At 41.9% G+C, this 18,855-nt stretch overlaps 1 long non-coding RNA gene across 15 annotated transcripts in view; it reads right to left on the bottom strand.

Moving 5' to 3' along the window:
* LOC145165963 (uncharacterized) overlaps nucleotides 1-18,855 on the bottom strand; it is an 86,084-nt gene that overhangs the window by 36,013 nt on the left and 31,216 nt on the right. For 4 of the 15 annotated variants that reach the window (XR_013740264.1, XR_013740263.1, XR_013740262.1 and 1 more), the window contains one exon: nucleotides 3,465-3,579. The exons of 7 other annotated variants lie outside the window; for them this stretch is intronic. This is a non-coding gene — a long non-coding RNA (uncharacterized LOC145165963). Of the gene's footprint in view, nucleotides 1-953; nucleotides 1,149-3,464; nucleotides 3,580-5,387; nucleotides 5,817-18,855 lie in introns of those variants that run through there. 4 more of the 15 variants (XR_013740272.1, XR_013740282.1, XR_013740267.1 and 1 more) reach the window with 3 other exon arrangements.

The following is an 18,855-nucleotide window of genomic DNA, read 5'->3' as shown; positions in this document are numbered from 1 at the left end:
GCACTTATGCTACGCATCCCTCCAGCTACACCTCGCGTAACCTCCCTCGCCTCGGTACGCCCCGTGTACTAGGGTTTTCCCCAAACCCTAAATCATCCGAAGACCATAAATTTCTCGATACGACTCTGATTTCGAGCATCCCTATATCCATGAAAAGGTATTGAGATGATCTACACTATTATCAACTCATACCAGCCATAAGATATCTCGAACGAACATCCACTTTCCATAAAAGCCCGAGCTGGCAATTTACTGAAATTCCCTTTGACCCCAAAACTCAAACTGAATACCTGAGCATCCAAATTACATTGTCCAACTCCAACTCATTACAAAACTCAATTCCTCAAGGATCTGAAGCCTGCTAATACCCAATCCCTAATCACCATTCCCCACAATGGGAACGATCTGAATCAAGGCGTTACAACAATGCTCTTCATCTTTTCTATTATGGATCACAAAGAATGGAACCTTCGAGTTTTGTCTTGGTGAATCTCATAACTCGAAGTTTACAAAGATTGGATCCTATTAACTCATTGGTTACAAAGACTAGTTTTTGCTCTTCTTTTGTTCTTGGTGAACATGAATCTTGGCATTCATCTACAATACTTCAACGATTAAGGACATCTCCTCCCTTTATATGTTGTAAATTATATTTTGCTTTGATGCATTTGATCATGTTTGTGTATTATTTTATAGACAGTGTTGAGTGGCAAATATCTAGGAGAAAGGAAACTTATTTATGACCTTTCAATTCAAAAGATTTGCTAGATTAGGTCTTTATCACTTTTCTAAAAAAGTTGCCCATATTTCGTTTTTAGAAAAAATTCATTGTTTGACTAATTCTTTTGTATTATTCCCTTATTATTTTATTCATTCTATTATTTATTATTATTTTGTACCATATTAAATGAATTGATGATGGTGAATTTTAAAATTCTAGGCTGAAACTCAACTCTATGATACGGAAGTTAAACCACTTCTTGCTGATGAGCTGATATTGTTTATGATTCACACTGATTTCACCTCATCATGATTGAAACATCCCATTCTCTCCTTTAACTTTTTCTTCTAAGAACTTAAAAATTCACTGTGCAAAACTACACAATGATGAATATTTGAAACTCTATGTCGATGGTTAGGCTATGTACCTGTAACACCAGTCAAAATAGGTCAATAACAATCACATGTGATTATGCCAATCATGTAATGTGATTAGTAATGTGATGAAATTACTATGTAGTTCATGATAAATTCTAATACAAATATGAACTTTCTTTATAATACAACTCAAAGTATATGTCCATACGATTCCAAAGATATAGAGAATGTCTAAATCTGACTTTGCGTGAAGAAGTTATGATAAACCCTAATGCTATAAATCTCTATGATAAGAAGAATTTAAAATAGACATAGAATTAGCTATTGGAATCTAAAAGAAAGTTGTAGTACTCGGAAATACCTACGCGTGGATATAAAGAACGTCAAAAACGGAGCTCGTATGCAAAAGTTATGACCTTCCGAAGATACAGCTATCTAAGAGCATGACACGTGGCAGAAACCCTAGCCGCCTTAAGTCACGACGTGAACATGAAGTTCACGACGTGAAATGTGTCAGGGACACTAATCGGGGCTAGAAAACACGTGTTAAAGCTACGGGGTGACTCATGGATGTTCACGACGTGACCCAAGGTATGTCACGACGTGAAATGGCCCAGAACAGCCTATAAATAGCGATCAAAGCTCATTCATTCCTTACACCATTTCTACTTTCTTTCTCTCTCGTTTGCTGAAGCCGTTTCGCTTCCCGAGCCCAGTGATCGCGAACCGCTGACTGTTTTCAGTTAGATTCTGTCAAAGTACGATATTAAGGTGAGTTTCACGGCCCCACTTTCTAATATTTTCGGGGGAAAACACATGCTAAATATTGTATATACGTTACTATTATGTCTATATGATGGTATATTAGTAACAACGTAGATAGTTATATTAATCGGGATATACTTGTTCTAAATATAATATTTTGAATGTATACAACTATTATCAACTTGTTAGCATGTTCTTGAACTAATGTAGATCTTGAGTTATACTTAGGATTCTACATATATGTTGTGTGCGATATAGTTCCGAAGTTATATTCGGAAGTTCTATATGTTAAAAAGTATGTTGCTATTATTGGTCTCATGTCAAGATAAAACTTGGTATGCTATATGTTGTTATTGTTGGTTTTCTGACAAGATAAAACTTGATATGTTATATATTATTGTTGGTTTTATGTCAAGATAAAACCTGGTTTTACTTCAAGTTATAACTGTTATACTGCCTAAATGTTATGAAATTAGGAGTAATGTTTAAACGCATAGTCTAGTAACTTAGGGTTTTAGACACGAAAATGCTTTTGTTGTTAGAACTATAGAACGCCGTCAAAGTTTACATGAGCTATTGTATTCATCAACTAAGATTGGAAACCTTAGTGGAAATCCTCTGACCTGTAACCGTTAATCCCGTGTGAGCGTGACAACCCCACCCGTGGTTGCTAGCTCCAACCCAACGGTATTCGGGTGACAAACTTGCCTAATTTACAACTTTCCGACGTCGATGAAGCGTGCAGAAACTACCGCAAGATGTGATCCTTGTACTACCGCAAGATGTGATCATTGTACTACCGCAAGATGTGATCCTTGTACTGCAAGGTGTGATCCTTGTACTACCGCAAGGTGTGATCCTTGTAATAATAATAAGATGTATAAAACTAAGTCATACAGTCGCAGCTACAGACTCATGGTAGCACAACTTTATAAGCATTATACTTTGTCGATATACATGAATGAATGTTAAGTATAAGTTTCCCAAACACTTATACTCTAGGTACAAGAAACTTGTAGGTATACTACTTGTATATTAAGTAGATAATTATACCTAACACACATACTCGTATAGAATTGAAATAGACTTATACGTAGCGGTTTTACTCGTATAGAATTGAAATAAGATTTTTACGTAGCAACTTTCGTTTGTATGGAATTACAAACACTTATGTTCATAGTATATGAGACTTATAGGTAAACTACTTATTTGGTAAGTAAACTTTTATACGTAGGATATATATACTAAACGTTGGAGAGTCAAAATGATACTTTCAAAAATATACTTTTGAACTTGGAAAATGTATTATTTTTATATGGAGTTAAAACCTGTGGACTCACCAACTTTATGTTGACATATTTTAAATTGCATGTGTTTTCAGGAAGTTGATAACTATGATACGAGAAATGATGTTACACTGCCCGGTGTTTCCGCCGACGGCCGGGGTGTGACAGATTGGTATCAGAGCTATTAACTATAGTGAATTAGAACTTTCTTAGGAAAACACGACTATAGTTTAGGGCTTACTCTGTTAGGTTTAGTCATATCACTTAGCCTACAATATAAAGTATTATTAAATATTCTACTGAAGGACTACTTACAGGAGCGGTGACAGGATAGACACGTTGCTTGGGTTGCTGGATTTCAGAATGACTATATGCTAAAATGATCCTGCCCACCGACTGTCCTGACTGGCCGGTGCCTTATCAGCTAGACCTGAAGTAACAAACAATAATTAATAATACTCGTGAATACAACAAACACAAAGATATAGAGTTATGTATGAACTCAGTCCCGCGATGAGAACACATGTATATAACCCAAAAATATAGAAAACCCAAACCCTCGATAAGAAATCAACGCAAGGTTTTAGGTCAAACTCCTTAGTCGAGTTTTATTGTACATGGGCCGAACCACAACTAAACGTAGACTGATCACCTATGTTTAATTATGGTCAGACTGATGCACAAGTAAACTTGGATACGGTGGTTGATAGACTAAAACACCTGAAGATTCTAGAAGATTAAAGATAGATCTCAGATACTATCAACTCAGAATACAAGAAGACGATGTTCCGAAGACAACATTTAGGACTCGGTATGGTCATTCTGAGTTCCTAGTTAAGCCTTTTGGGATTGACCAACGCTCCAGCAGTGTTTATGGATCTCATGAATAGTGTTTGCAAAACCGTACTTGGATAAATTCGTGATAGTATTTATCGATGATATATTGATATATTCACGAACCAAGGAAGAACACGGTCAACACTTGCAAATAATCTTGGAACTACTAAGAAAGAAAAGTTGTACGCCAAATTCTCCGAATGTGAATTTTGGATTAGAGAAGTACAAATTTTTAGAATATGTAGTTTAGTAACAAAGGGATTCATATCGAACCCTCCAAGATTGAAGCAATCAAGAATTGAGAAGCACCAAAGACGCCAACATAAGATTTCGTCGTATACTGCAACACATCAAATCAAGGATTGAGATGTGTGTTAATGCAAAGAGGAAAAGTTATTTCTTACACATCTCGACAACTTAAGGTGCATGAGAATAATTACACTACCAATGATCTTGAATTGGGAGCTGTAGTTTTTGCACTGAGAAGTTCGAGAGACGCACAATTGGCCAGATAACATATAGGTGATACCTTATGTGCCGAGCTAGAAATAACCCACGAGACAACTGAAAAGATCGTGCAAATTAAGGATCGATTAAAGGTTCCACATGATCGTCAAAAGAGCTATGCTGACGTAAGATGTAAGCCTTTGGAATTCCAAGTTCGAGATAGAGTTATGTTAAAGGTCTCTCTTTGGAAAGCCGTAATTCGATTCTGGAAACAAGGCAAACTAAACCCACGGTATATAGGACCTTTTGAAATTCTAGCAAGAATTGGTTCTGTCGCATACCAACTCAAGTTACCTCAAGAGCTAAGCAATGTACACGATGTTTTTCACGTGTCAAATCTCAAAATATGTCTACCCGATGACACTCTTGTTGTACCTCTCGATGAGATACAAGTCAATACCAAACTCAACTTTGTAGAAGAACCTGTCGAAATCATGGATCGAGAAACCAAACGATTAAAACAAAGTCGTATTCCCATAGTGAAAGTTCGATGGAACTCTTTACGAGGACCTGAATTTACTTAGGAATGTGAAGATCAGATGAAACTAAAATACCCCCAACTATTTAACAAAACCCCATCCACAAGATAAATTTCGGGACGAAATTATTCTAAGGGGGGGAGAATGTAACACCAGTCAAAATAGGTCAATAACAATCACATGTGATTATGCCAATCATGTAATGTGATTAGTAATGTGATGAAATTACTATGTAGTTCATGATAAATTCTAATACAAATATGAACTTTCTTTATAATACAACTCAAAGTATATGTCCATACGATTCCAAAGATATAGAGAATGTCTAAATCTGACTTTGCGTGAAGAAGTTATGATAAACCCTAATGCTATAAATCTCTATGATAAGAAGAATTTAAAATAGACATAGAATTAGCTATTGGAATCTAAAAGAAAGTTGTAGTACTCGGAAATACCTACGCGTGGATATAAAGAACGTCAAAAACGGAGCTCGTATGCAAAAGTTATGACCTTCCGAAGATACAGCTATCTAAGAGCATGACACGTGGCAGAAACCCTAGCCGCCTTAAGTCACGACGTGAACATGAAGTTCACGACGTGAAATGTGTCAGGGACACTAATCGGGGCTAGAAAACACGTGTTAAAGCTACGGGGTGACTCATGGATGTTCACGACGTGACCCAAGGTATGTCACGACGTGAAATGGCCCAGAACAGCCTATAAATAGCGATCAAAGCTCATTCATTCCTTACACCATTTCTACTTTCTTTCTCTCTCGTTTGCTGAAGCCGTTTCGCTTCCCGAGCCCAGTGATCGCGAACCGCTGACTGTTTTCAGTTAGATTCTGTCAAAGTACGATATTAAGGTGAGTTTCACGGCCCTACTTTCTAATATTTTCGGGGGAAAACACATGCTAAATATTGTATATACATTACTATTATGTCTATATGATGGTATATTAGTAGCAACGTAGATAGTTATATTAATCGGGATATACTTGTTCTAAATATAATATTTTGAATGTATACAACTATTATCAACTTGTTAGCATGTTCTTGAACTAATGTAGATCTTGAGTTATACTTAGGATTCTACATATATGTTGTGTGCGATATAGTTCCGAAGTTATATTCGGAAGTTCTATATGTTAAAAAGTATGTTGCTATTATTGGTCTCATGTCAAGATAAAACTTGGTATGCTATATGTTGTTATTGTTGGTTTTCTGACAAGATAAAACTTGATATGTTATATATTATTGTTGGTTTTATGTCAAGATAAAACCTGGTTTTACTTCAAGTTATAACTGTTATACTGCCTAAATGTTATGAAATTAGGAGTAATGTTTAAACGCATAGTCTAGTAACTTAGGGTTTTAGACACGAAAATGCTTTTGTTGTTAGAACTATAGAACGCCGTCAAAGTTTACATGAGCTATTGTATTCATCAACTAAGATTGGAAATCTTAGTGGAAATCCTCTGAATTGTAACCGTTAATCCCGTGTGAGCGTGACAACCCCACCCGTGGTTGCTAGCTCCAACCCAACGGTATTCGGGTGACAAACTTGCCTAATTTACAACTTTCCGACGTCGATGAAGCGTGCAGAAACTACCGCAAGATGTGATCCTTGTACTACCGCAAGATGTGATCATTGTACTACCGCAAGATGTGATCCTTGTACTGCAAGGTGTGATCCTTGTACTACCGCAAGGTGTGATCGTTGTAATAATAATAAGAGGTATAAAACTAAGTCATACAGTCGCAGATACAGACTCATGGTAGCACAACTTTATAAGCATTATACTTTGTCGATATACAAGTATGAATGTTAAGTATAAGTTTCCCAAACACTTATACTCTAGGTACAAGAAACTTGTAGGTATACTACTTGTATATTAAGTAGATAATTATACCTAACACACATACTCGTATAGAATTGAAATAGATTTATACGTAGCGGTTTTACTCGTATAGAATTGAAATAAGATTTTTACTTAGCAACTTTCGTTTGTATGGAATTACAAACACTTATGTTCATAGTATATGAGACTTATAGGTAAACTACTTATTTGGTAAGTAAACTTTTATACGTAGGATATATATACTAAACGTTGGAGAGTCAAAATGATACTTTCAAAAATATACTTTTGAACTTGGAAAATATATTATTTTTATATGGAGTCAAAACTTGTGGACTCACCAACTTTATGTTGACGTATTTTAAATTGCATGTGTTTTCAGGAAGTTGATAACTATGATACGAGAAATGACGTTACACTGCCCGGTGTTTCCGCCGACGGCTGGGGTGTGACAGTACCATAGTCTATCACACATTCACACGCACCAATCCATTCTCATCATCCATTCTTTTTTAGAATTTTATGATTCAACATATGAAACCAGACGCTGATGAGAATTCAAAAACTCTGTGCCGATGGTTAGGATATGTATCGTAGTCTATCACACGCACCAATCCACTTTCACCATACATTCTTCTTTAGAATTTCATGATTCAACGTATGAAACCATACACTGATGAGAATTTGAAAACTCTGTGCTGATGGGTATATCACATACCATGATGTATTACATACAGTTACCCATTCTCTCCCAACAAATCATTTATTAAAAAAGTTTATGATTCACTGTATCAACCATACACTGATAAAACTTCGACATTCTTTTCCGATGGGTACATTTAAACACCAAAATGTATTACACACATCATACCATTCTTATTCCTTTTCTTCTAATAAAAGAAGTTTCTGATTCAACATATTAAACCATACGCTAATGAGTATTATGTCAGTGAATTATAATACAAACACATGCTATCAGGAGACATCATAATCTCACTCGTTTGACAGCTACAACTTTGATCCACTGATAATGCAACTCTGATACGCTGACTACTTCAACTAATAACCCATGCCACTAATGCTATGTCTCACTGATACATAAGTTTCTGATCTCAATGGTAACTTTTGGATGACGATCAAGATATGCAACATCATCTTGAATACGAGATTTTTACGACACATTTCTTTCCAATAATGATTACACAAAAGGTATAAATATTTGGATAAAGTAGGAGAATTCTCTCTCCTTTGTCACTTTTACGACTAATCCAAGCAGTCAAAGTTCTCTCACAAAGGCTCTCTCGATCATCATCTTCTCCATCTCAAGTTCTTCAAGATTTCATCATGTCAACGGTTCTATATGTCTTTGCTCCTGATGCTAATGTAGTCAAAGTGCCACATGCTCCTGATACTCTCATCGTTGTCCAAGCAAACAACATTGCATTCTTAGATAACATCCTAAATCAACACAAGAACTCAGGATTGAGGATTTTGTTAACTACGTCACAAGTTGTCATCTTCACTATGCATTCTGTGATTTTCCGGAGCCATTCTACCCTAAGCAAGTATGTGAGTTTTACTATTCTTGCACTATCAATGCCAATGCTCAAACTATCTCTGGAACTATTAGAGACGACCATTTTAGGGTTGTTATCAATGCAACTTCGTTTCGACTTGCTCTACGTCTCCCTCAATCATAAAACTACTCTAAAACTCCTTCTAAGGAAAAATGAAGGTCTCTTCGACCCAAATTAGGGTATAAATTCTCTCTCCAGGGTACTACTTGCGATTGTAACATCCGGATTCCCAGGTATCTTATTTTAAGTATTTATATTGAATTTTAGAGAGGGACTCGACAAGTAGGCGCTCAGACTCGCCGAGTGGGATCGCGCATTTTTGGTCTGATTTAATGAAGGACTCGACGAGTCGATGCGTGGACTCGGCGAGTCCGCGCTGTTAAGTGAAACCCTAATTCTCGGGGCATGTGCCCTATTTAAAGGCCTTTATAGCCTCCATTGCGGCCACTTCACCCCTGAGAAACCCTAGAGAGAGAAAGAGAACGTTTGTGGTGCAAGAGGAAGGCTAAATCACCATTTCTTGTGTGTTTTAGCAAAGGAGAAGTAGTTTCCAACAAGAGGAGGTCAAGGGAGCTGTGGATCTAGGGTTTTCAAGTTCAGATCTACACTATTGAGGAGGAGGCTAGGTCGGGACGTTGAGCACTAGAGTTTATCCGACTTCATTGAGGTGAGTCTTCTCACTATACTGTACCTGGAAGGGTACCTATGTGTGACCGGAAGGTCTTGTATGCTATGATGTATGTGCTATATGCGGTTATGTGATATGTATGTGCTATGTATGTTACGTATGGTAAGGACCGGAAGGTCGGGATGATATATATGTATGTGCTATGTATGTTATGTATGGTAAGGACCGGAAGGTCAGGATGATATGAACCGGAAGGTCAAGAGGTTACGGACCGGAAGGTCGATACGGGTAGGACCGGAAGGTCTACCGGGACTCGGGACGGAAGTCCCTTGAGACACATGGATCGGAAGATGCTACAGAGTTATGGCCTGGAAAGGCGTATGTGTGGTATGTGGTATTTTGGGGAACTCACTAAGCATTTATGCTTACAGTTGTTACGATATGTGTTTCAGGTACTAGCGAGGATCGCGGGAAGGCGTCGGCATGATCCGTACACACTTATGGAGTTTATGTTATTGAGATTCTGGGACAAGTTTTGTTATGACACAATGGGTACATTATGTTTTTGTGATTATTGTGTGATTGAAAGTATGTTTTAAAAATGAAAAATTGTTTTGAAAATTTACGTTGTTACAAGTTGGTATCAGAGCCTTGGTTTGAGGGATTCGGATGCATCTTCGGATGAATCTGGACTCAAACTGAGGATTTGAGAAGGTTTTCATAAAATAAACGATTTTTCTAAAAGAGTAAAAGATTTTGAGAAAGGCAGAAGGAAGCAGTGTGTACGATCAGTCAGCGCCTGAACGGTGATTTCCCAAAATACCCTTACATTATGTGTTATGAGATATGTTATGATATGATATACATGCTAGAGTTGGCTAGGTATTCATATTAGGACTAGAGTGGTCTAATTTTGTGATGCCTTAGCCTAGGAAGGATTTTGCTGCTATGTGATGCTTGAGAGCGAGTAGGTAGCAGTGAGGAGCTGATGAGAGGTCTACCGAAGGGTAGCCTATGCCAGTAAGACATAGAGTACTTGTGATCTGGGATCCAAGGAAGAGGACTTAGGGTGAATACTCATGCGGTGTGGACGGTAGTATAGGGCCCGTACTACTGAAGACGCCGGAGCAGTGCGCACTCTAAGTAAGAATCCTTTGGGTACTAGAGAACAAGTAGGGTTGAGTTATCGAGTGCGAGTATGCTCGAGCGAGTCTCTGATAATATTATGTTGTATTTCAGAGATATCATGGTTGGGACACGCCACAGACCTGAGCCGAGTGGCGTGAGTGACGAGGAGCTTCGTCAGATGATCCACGATGAGGTGGCAGCGGCGATTCGAGCCGAGATTCCGGAGATGTTTGGGTCTATCAAGACCACATTGATTGAGACTTTTGATGAGCGCTACGCAGCGGTGACTGAGGCTGCGGCTGCTGCAGCTACTGCAGCTGTGGCTGCTGCCAGACCTCAGGGAGGTGACTCGTTGTTGCTTCGAGAGTTCAGCAACATGAAGCCGCCAGAGTTTGACGGGACGCAGGATCCAATCGCTGCGATGAGATGGAATTCTGATATCGAGGGATGCTTCTACACGTGTTCATGTCCGGAGCATATGAGGGTACGGTTCGCGTTGAACCAGCTTCGCTTGGGAGCGAAGGATTGGTGGAAGTTCGTGACGGCGAGCTTCACTCTTGCAGAGATTTCAGCGGTGACCTGGGAGAGGTTCACCACCATGTTCAGAGACGAGTATGTTCCCCCGGTGGAGAGGGAACGGTTGGTTCAGGAGTTCTTGACCCTCAAGCAGGGTACTGATTCGGTTACTATGGTTACTTGGAAGTTTCATGAGAGGGCGATGTTCTGCCATGAGCAGGTGTCTACTGAGCAGGCACGCATGAGCCGATATTTGGGCGTTTTGAGGAGGGATATTCGGGAGTTCGTGTCGAACTCGACTTACCAGACATTTGCTGAGCTCCAGGCAAATGCCCGGAAGAAGGAGATTGAGTTGGAGACTCAGGCCAGGAAGGAGGCCGAGTCTCAGAGGATGGATCGGCGGCTGGCACAGTCTCAGCCGGCAGCCAAGCGGGCAAAGTCCGCTGATACGATGTCTGGAGGCCAGAAGGGCCGCACTTGTGGGAAGTGCGGCAAGGGACATGATGGGGTCTGTCGATCGGGTGCTTGCTACAAATGTGGCAAGGAGGGGCATATCACCAAGGATTTCCCCAAGGGATTTATGGTTTGCTTTCATTGCAACCAGACTGGCCATCGGAAGGCCGAGTGCCCGCAGTTACATCAGGGATCAGCACAGGATTCTGCCCCTGCTGCTAGGGTTACCGAGGTTCGGCCAGCGAAGGCCGAGGCACCGAAGGCTCGCGGGAGAGCTTTCCAGTTGACAGCGGAGGAGGTCCGCGCAGCGCCTGATGTAGTGGCTGGTATGTATTCTTATTTATTTATGCAGAGTTGAGATATTGTGCTTATATTATGATATGCGTAGGTACTTTTCTTGTGAGTTCTGTACCTGCCTTAGTGTTATTTGACTCGGGTGCGAGTCGATCATTTGTGTCGATAGCGTTTAGCCGGCACATCAGTAGCCGACGAGAGGCGTTGAGTCGACCTCTGCGAGTTTCCATAGCAGACGAGCGAGCGGTGTATGCTACGGATGTGATACGAGGATGTGTACTCGAGATCTTCGGTGTTGAGTTCCCGATAGATCTGGTCCCGATAGCGATAGGGGACGTGTGTGTCATAGTGGGCATGGATTGGTTGAGCCGATTTAGGGCTGTTATAGAATGCGAGCGACAGTTGGTGACGATACGAGACCCTAGTGGGGGAGTGCTTACGGTATACGGCGAGGGTACCCGATGTGGGTCGGCGTTTTGTTCGGCTGCCAGAGCGAGACAGAGTTTACAGCAGGGCTGCAGCGGATTTGTAGCCTATGTGATGGACACACGAAAGGCCGCCGAGAGGCCGCCGAGAGGCCAAGTTCGGTAGATGACGTTCCGATAGTGCGCGAGTTCCCGGATGTTTTTCCCGAGGAGTTGCCGGGTGTGCCTCCCGAGAGGCAGGTAGAGTTCCGCATCGATTTGGTTTCGGGGGCAGCGCCTATCGCCAAGGCGCCTTATCGCCTTGCGCCGCCAGAGATGCAGGAGTTATCCTCGCAGCTTCAGGAGCTGCTGGGGAAGGGGTTTATTAAACCGAGTAGTTCCCCTTGGGGAGCACCGATCAATTTTTGTCAAGAAAAAGGATGGTTCACACCGGATGTGTATAGATTACCGGGAGTTGAACAAGTTGACGGTCAAGAACCGTTATCCATTACCGAGGATCGACGATTTGTTCGATCAGTTGCAGGGAGCGTCTTGGTTCTCCAAGATTGATCTGAAGTCTGGATATCATCATATGAGAGTGCGTGATGAGGATATCCAGAAGACGGCGTTCAGGACTCGTTATGGGCCTTACGAGTTCGTGGTGATGCCTTTTGGGCTCGCCAATGCACCAGCAACGTTCATGGATCTCATGAACAGGGTGTGTAGACCGATGTTGGATCGTTCAGTGATCGTGTTCATCGACGATATACTGGTGTATTCGAGATCTAGAGAGCAGCACGAGGAGCATCTGAGAGAGATCCTCAGGGTATTGAGGACGGAGAGGCTTTATGCAAAATTCTCCAAGTGCGAGTTCTGGTTACGGGAAGTCCAGTTCTTGGGGCACCTCGTCAACCAGAATGGGATATTGGTCGATCCGGCCAAGATTGAGGTGGTTATGAGGTGGGAAGTGCCGAGATCACCCATCGAGATCAGGAGTTTTTTGGGATTGGCCGGCTACTATCGGAGATTTCTCCAAGATCGTCGTGCCCCTCACCAGGTTGACCCGGAAGGGTGTTGCTTTTTCATGGGGTCCGGAGCAGCAGACCTCGTTTGAGACACTTCGCCAGAAGTTATGCGAAGCCCCTGTGTTAGCCCTCCCGGAAGGGATGGAGGATTTGGTGGTGTATTGTGACGCATCGATATCAGGGTTGGGTGTAATACTTATGCAGAGGGGGCATGTGATAACATATGCATCGAGGCAGCTGAAGCCTCATGAGACGAGGTATCCCACCCACGATCTGGAGTTGGGGGCAGTGGTGTTCGCCCTCAAGATCTGGCGTCACTATTTGTATGGGGTTCGGTGTACCATATACACGGACCACAAGAGCTTGAAGTATTTGATGGATCAGCCCAATCTGAATATGCGTCAGAGGAGATGGTTGGACGTGGTAAAGGATTACGATTGTGAGATCCTGTACCACCCAGGCAAAGCTAATGTTGTAGCTGATGCCCTGAGCCGTAGGGCGGAGAGTGCCCCGATTCGAGACATTTGTATGCGACTGACAGTGATGACTCCGGTGTTGGACACCATTCGGGAGGCCCAAGCAGAGGCCGTGATACCGGAGAACCGCAAGAGGGAGCGGGTGATCGGGCATGTGTCCGAGTTCGTTACCGATAGTCGAGGGCTGATGACCTTTCAAGGTCGGATTTGGGTGCCGTATGCAGGCAGGGCACGTACCATTCTGATGGAGGTGGCTCATAGATCGAGGTTCTCGATCCATCTCGGGGCCACTAAGATGTATTTGGACCTGAAGAAAGATTATTGGTGGCCCTGTATGAAAAGGGATGTCGCGTGGTTTGTCGAGAGGTGTTTGACCTGTCGCAGGGTTAAGGCCGAGCACCAGCGTCCGCATGGCAAGTTGCAGCCACTTGAGGTTCCCCAGTAGAAGTGGGAACATATTTCAATGGATTTTATCACCAAGTTGCCGAGGACCGCGAGGGGCGTCGATGCAATTTGGGTGATAGTCGACCGGCTGACTAAGAGCGCTCACTTCCTTGCTATCAGGGAGAGCTCTTCTGCTGAGAGGTTGGCAGAGTTGTATGTGAGGGAGGTGGTATCGCGTCATGGAGTACCGGTCTCGATTGTGTCAGATCGAGATGTACGTTTCACTTCCAGGTTCTGGAAGAAGTTCCACGAGGAGTTGGGTACGAGGTTGCATTTCAGTACCGCCTACCACCCCCAGACGGACGGACAGAGTGAGCGGACGATTCAGACGCTCGAGGACATGCTCCGAGCATGTGTGTTGGACTTCGGGGGAAGTTGGGACACGTATCTGCCGTTGGCTGAGTTTTCCTACAACAACAGCCACCATTCGAGTATTGGTATGCCTCCCTTCGAGTTGTTGTATGGGAGGAGGTGTCGGACTCCCATTTGCTGGGGAGAGGTAGGGCAGCGTGTGATGGGTAGCACTGAGATAGTGCTTCAGAAGACAGAGCAGATACAGCAGGTCAGACAGAGGTTATTAACGGCTCAGAGTCGTCAGAAGAGTTATGCAGATAGGCGACGATCCGAGCTGGAGTTCCAGGTTGGAGACTTCGTACTCCTGAAGGTGTCTCCTTGGAAAAGAGTAATCCGATTCAGGAAGAGGGGCAAGCTGGGGCCCCGGTATATCGGGCCATTTAGGGTGATCGCGAGGGTGGGCAAGGTAGCATATCGGTTGGAGCTACCTGCGGAGTTGAGCCAGATTCACGATACCTTCCACGTGTCTCAGTTGAGGAAGTGTATAGCCGACGAGTCGGCGGTGGTACCGCTGGAGGATATTCAGGTGGATGCGAGCCTGAATTATGCTGAGAGACCAATCGCGATCCGGGACCGGAAGATCAAGGTTCTGAGGAACAAGGAAGTGCCCCTGGTGCAGGTCCAGTGGCAACATCGGAAAGGGTCCGAGCTGACCTGGGAGCCGGAGTTGGAGATGCGGGAGCAACATCCAGAGTTGTTTGTCGAGCAGGACTTCGAGGGCGAAGTCTGATTCTAGTGGGGGAGAATTGTAACATCCGGATTCCCAGGTATCTTATTTTAAGTATTTATATTGAAATTTAGAGAGGGACTCGGCGAGTAGGTGCTCAGACTCGCCGAGTGGGATCGCGCATTTTTGGTCTGATTTAATGAAGGACTCGACGAGTCGATGCGTGGACTCGGCGAGTCCGCGCTGTTAAGTGAAACCCTAATTCTCGAGGCCTGTGCCCTATTTAAAGGCCTTTATAGCCTCCATTGCGGCCACTTCACCCCTGAGAAACCCTAGAGAGAGAGAGAGAACGTTTGTGGTGCAAGAGGAAGGCTAAATCACTATTTCTTGTGTGTTTTAGCAAAAGAGAAGTAGTTTCCAACAAGAGGAGGTCAAGGGAGCTGTGGATCCAGGGTTTTCAAGTTCAGATCTACACTATTGAGGAGGAGGCTAGGTCGGGACGTTGAGCACGAGAGTTTATCCGACTTCATTGAGGTGAGTCTTCTCACTATATTGTACCTGGAAGGGTACCTATGTGTGACCGAAAGGTCTTGTATGCTATGATGTATGTGCTATATGCGGTTATGTGATATGTATGTGCTATGTATGTTATGTATGGTAAGGACCGGAAGGTCGGGATGATATATATGTATGTGCTATGTATGTTACGTATGGTAAGGACCGGAAGGTCAGGATGATATGGACCGGAAGGTTAAGAGGTTACGGACCGGAAGGTCGATACGGGTAGGACCGGAAGGTCTACCGGGACTCGGGACGGAAGTCCCTTGAGACACATGGATCGGAAGATCCTACAGAGTTATGGCCTGGAAAGGCGTATGTGTGGTATGTGGTATTTTGGGGAACTCACTAAGCATTTATGCTTACAATTGTTACGATATGTGTTTCAGGTACTAGCGAGGATCGCGGGAAGGCGCCGACGTGATCCGTACACACTTATGGAGTTTATGTTATTGAGATTCTGGGACAAGTTTTGTTATGACACAATGGATACATTATGTTTTTGTGATTATTGTGTGATTGAAAGTATGTTTTAAAAATGAAAAATTGTTTTGAAAATTTACGTTGTTACAGCGATCCAAATAAATATACCCTTCGTCAATGTTATTGTGTTGGGTGGAAGTATTTGATAGGGGTGATTGGCAAGTGTCTTGGACATAAGACTGGTAGTTTTGACGAGTTGAACCTGTTTGAGCAATGGATTGTGTATGCCATGGCTTGCAACAAAAGATTGGACTTTGCTCAATTTTTTTGATCAACTGGTTGAATGCATCACTGGGAACAAAAAGCCAACCTACTTTCCATATCCTCATTAGCTTGCATTAATTCTAGCTCGTACTGGAGAGGGTTACATTGTCAACCATGGAGTCTTCATACAATTTCTAGTTCTCTCATCAAAGATTATCAATGTCAGTCCCATTGAAGGAGATACACATCTTACTCAGTGGATGGAGGATTGGGTCACAAATCCTTATGAAGTTGATGATGGGTTTTCTAGGTTATAAACAGAAATTACATGTGGCGGAAAAAACACTTAAATCCTTAAGTTCACATGCAACCTAGAATGGGTCTATGTTTTTTCTATTGATAGCAACTAACTATGAATATCAAGAAAACCCTAGGAGAGAGGCTATGAAATCGAAATTCATACATAAAATTAGGGTTACATACCTTTTGATTATTACTGTAAATAATCAAAATAGAATCCTTCTAAATCTTGGAAAGCTAGCACCAAATGAATGGATGCCTCCAATGGCTTGTACCCAAAACTCTAGTAGCAAGAAGACTTGAGGAGAGAGGAGACTAGAGCATAAATTTGGCTCTATGAAAGCAAGTAAAGGTATGTCGAAACAGGCACCCATGGTTTCCTATTTATACTTGCTTAAGGAAACTCTCATGGAAACCAAAGAGTCATTGAATGATTAATCCTAGAATTAAATCCAAATTAATTCTAATTAATCAATTAATCATTACTATTTCTAATTAATATATTAATCATATACTACATATTAATAAATCATATATTTCAATCCCCAATTAGTTTATTATTCATATAATAAACTAACAAATTATCCTATATCTCCCACTGTCATTCTAATTAGTTTACTAGTTTTGAGGGCAACCCAAAAATGACTTTGCTTCTAATTCAAGAATATACCAATTTAGCTATTGGTTTAGACACCTTAATCCAACAGTTGAATCCCCTAACTCTAATGAAAAGGATGATGTTGATGATGAAAAAGATGAATCTGATGTTGATGCTGACACACCAGACACTGATATGGGAGAGGCTTCTGCTCAGGGAATGACCATTAACTCTCCCCCAAGATTAAACCAGCACATTTGTTTTCCTTCGTCGTCTCCTTCTTCAATAACTCCTTCTGCAGAAGATATCACACAGTGCAAATCATCCCCACCTCTAGTGGAAACCATTGATCCACTGATTCAAGCTGTAATTTCTTTAAGTCTAGTATTTCCTCCTCCTCAAGCTGCAACTATCTTTCCACTTCAAACTCCTCTACAACCTACTGCTAACTTTCAGGGGGAGTCTAGTTCCGACTTCCAAACGATTGTGCTCTCTCAGCTCTCCTTATTGGTTCAAATAACTCAGTTACTTGGAGACAGACTAACCAAAGTTGAGAGTGATTTGGCTGACATCAAACGTATAATGGCTCTGATTGATAATGATTATGAGATGGTTGAAGACACTCCCCTTAGCTCTCCAGACAATGATCAACCACATCCACCACCACGATCTGGTAATAATCCTCCATAGCCACCATCTAACCCCCCCTCCTCGCACTCCCTCTCCACCTTATAAATCCCATCCCCAAACTGATGATGCCAAAAAGGAGGAGAATCAAGAACTGGTGATGATGTCTGCAATTCCATTTCAGCCTGAACTGTCTGAATCGGAAAGGGAGGACAATCAAGGAGTAGTGGTTGTTATCCCTGAACCAGTGAGTGATGATTAACCTAAGCCGGAAGCTGATAATGATCAGTCTGAGACTAATAATGATGATTATGAAGGGTTTCTTGATATGGACTTCATGACACAGACTGCTAGTCCGACTATCCCTCTCAGTCTTGTTTATCTTGATGCATTTTCTAAGGGGGAGATTCCTCATGGAACTCACAGTGACATTGAGTCTGATGATGATAAGCTTAATCCAAGAAAAAGAAAGGCTTCCTTCTCAAGGGAGAAAATGATGCTAAAGCATGAAGTACCTCAACTGCTGGTGGTTCTTCAACCCCTCCTTCTTCCAAGAAAAGCAAATTCACGACTGATTTGGAAGAATTGGATGAGAACTGGCAAATGACCATTGAGGAGGTTAAAGAAATCATGCTCGAGGATAATGCTTCAGTTTGAAAAAGAAGAGATAAACATCAATCCATCAAACTTGTTCAAATCCTTGCATCAGCTGATGAAAAGATTAATGTTCAAGAGACAAATATTCAACATTTCAATATCGATGTTGCCAAACGAAACAGGGTTTCCGATTTGAATGATCGAATTGACAGGAAGAAATTAGGAGATGTTCTAGCTCGAAGATATAAACCTGAGCCCATCATCAAGGTAAGGTGCTCCAAACCCAAGGATGAATCGCTCAAAATTCATATGGTCAGGAAGAAGGCAGAGTATGAATATACTGAAATTGTTTTTTATCGTGAGTTAGTTAAATACGGCTACAACGAGTGGATCCAAATTTAATAGATAATTTCAAAAAATAAAGGTGTTCATGATCAAGAGGTAAAATTGGCAATTCAACAATTGGTTAACAAAGTTACGAAGTTGAACTTAGTGCCTTCAGCTGATCAATCTCAACCATCCACCTCAGATAGAACAAGCAAGCCCAGAATGTCCAAGTAAACTAAGTTCCTCCTTCCGTATGGTAATGTCTACATAAAAAACAAACTGCCAGTGGGTGTTGATCCAGTTCAACACATGTTCATTTGGGAACCAAATCATGGTATCTTCTACCTTGATAGTCAAAATCAAAT

Source organism: Lactuca virosa, chromosome 3, assembly GCF_052849685.1.
Source record: "Lactuca virosa cultivar CGN04683 chromosome 3, Lactuca_virosa_CGN04683_v6, whole genome shotgun sequence".
NCBI lineage: Eukaryota > Viridiplantae > Streptophyta > Magnoliopsida > Asterales > Asteraceae > Lactuca > Lactuca virosa.
Note: the sequence above shows the minus strand (reverse complement) of the source record. Positions and strands in the feature narration are given on the sequence as shown.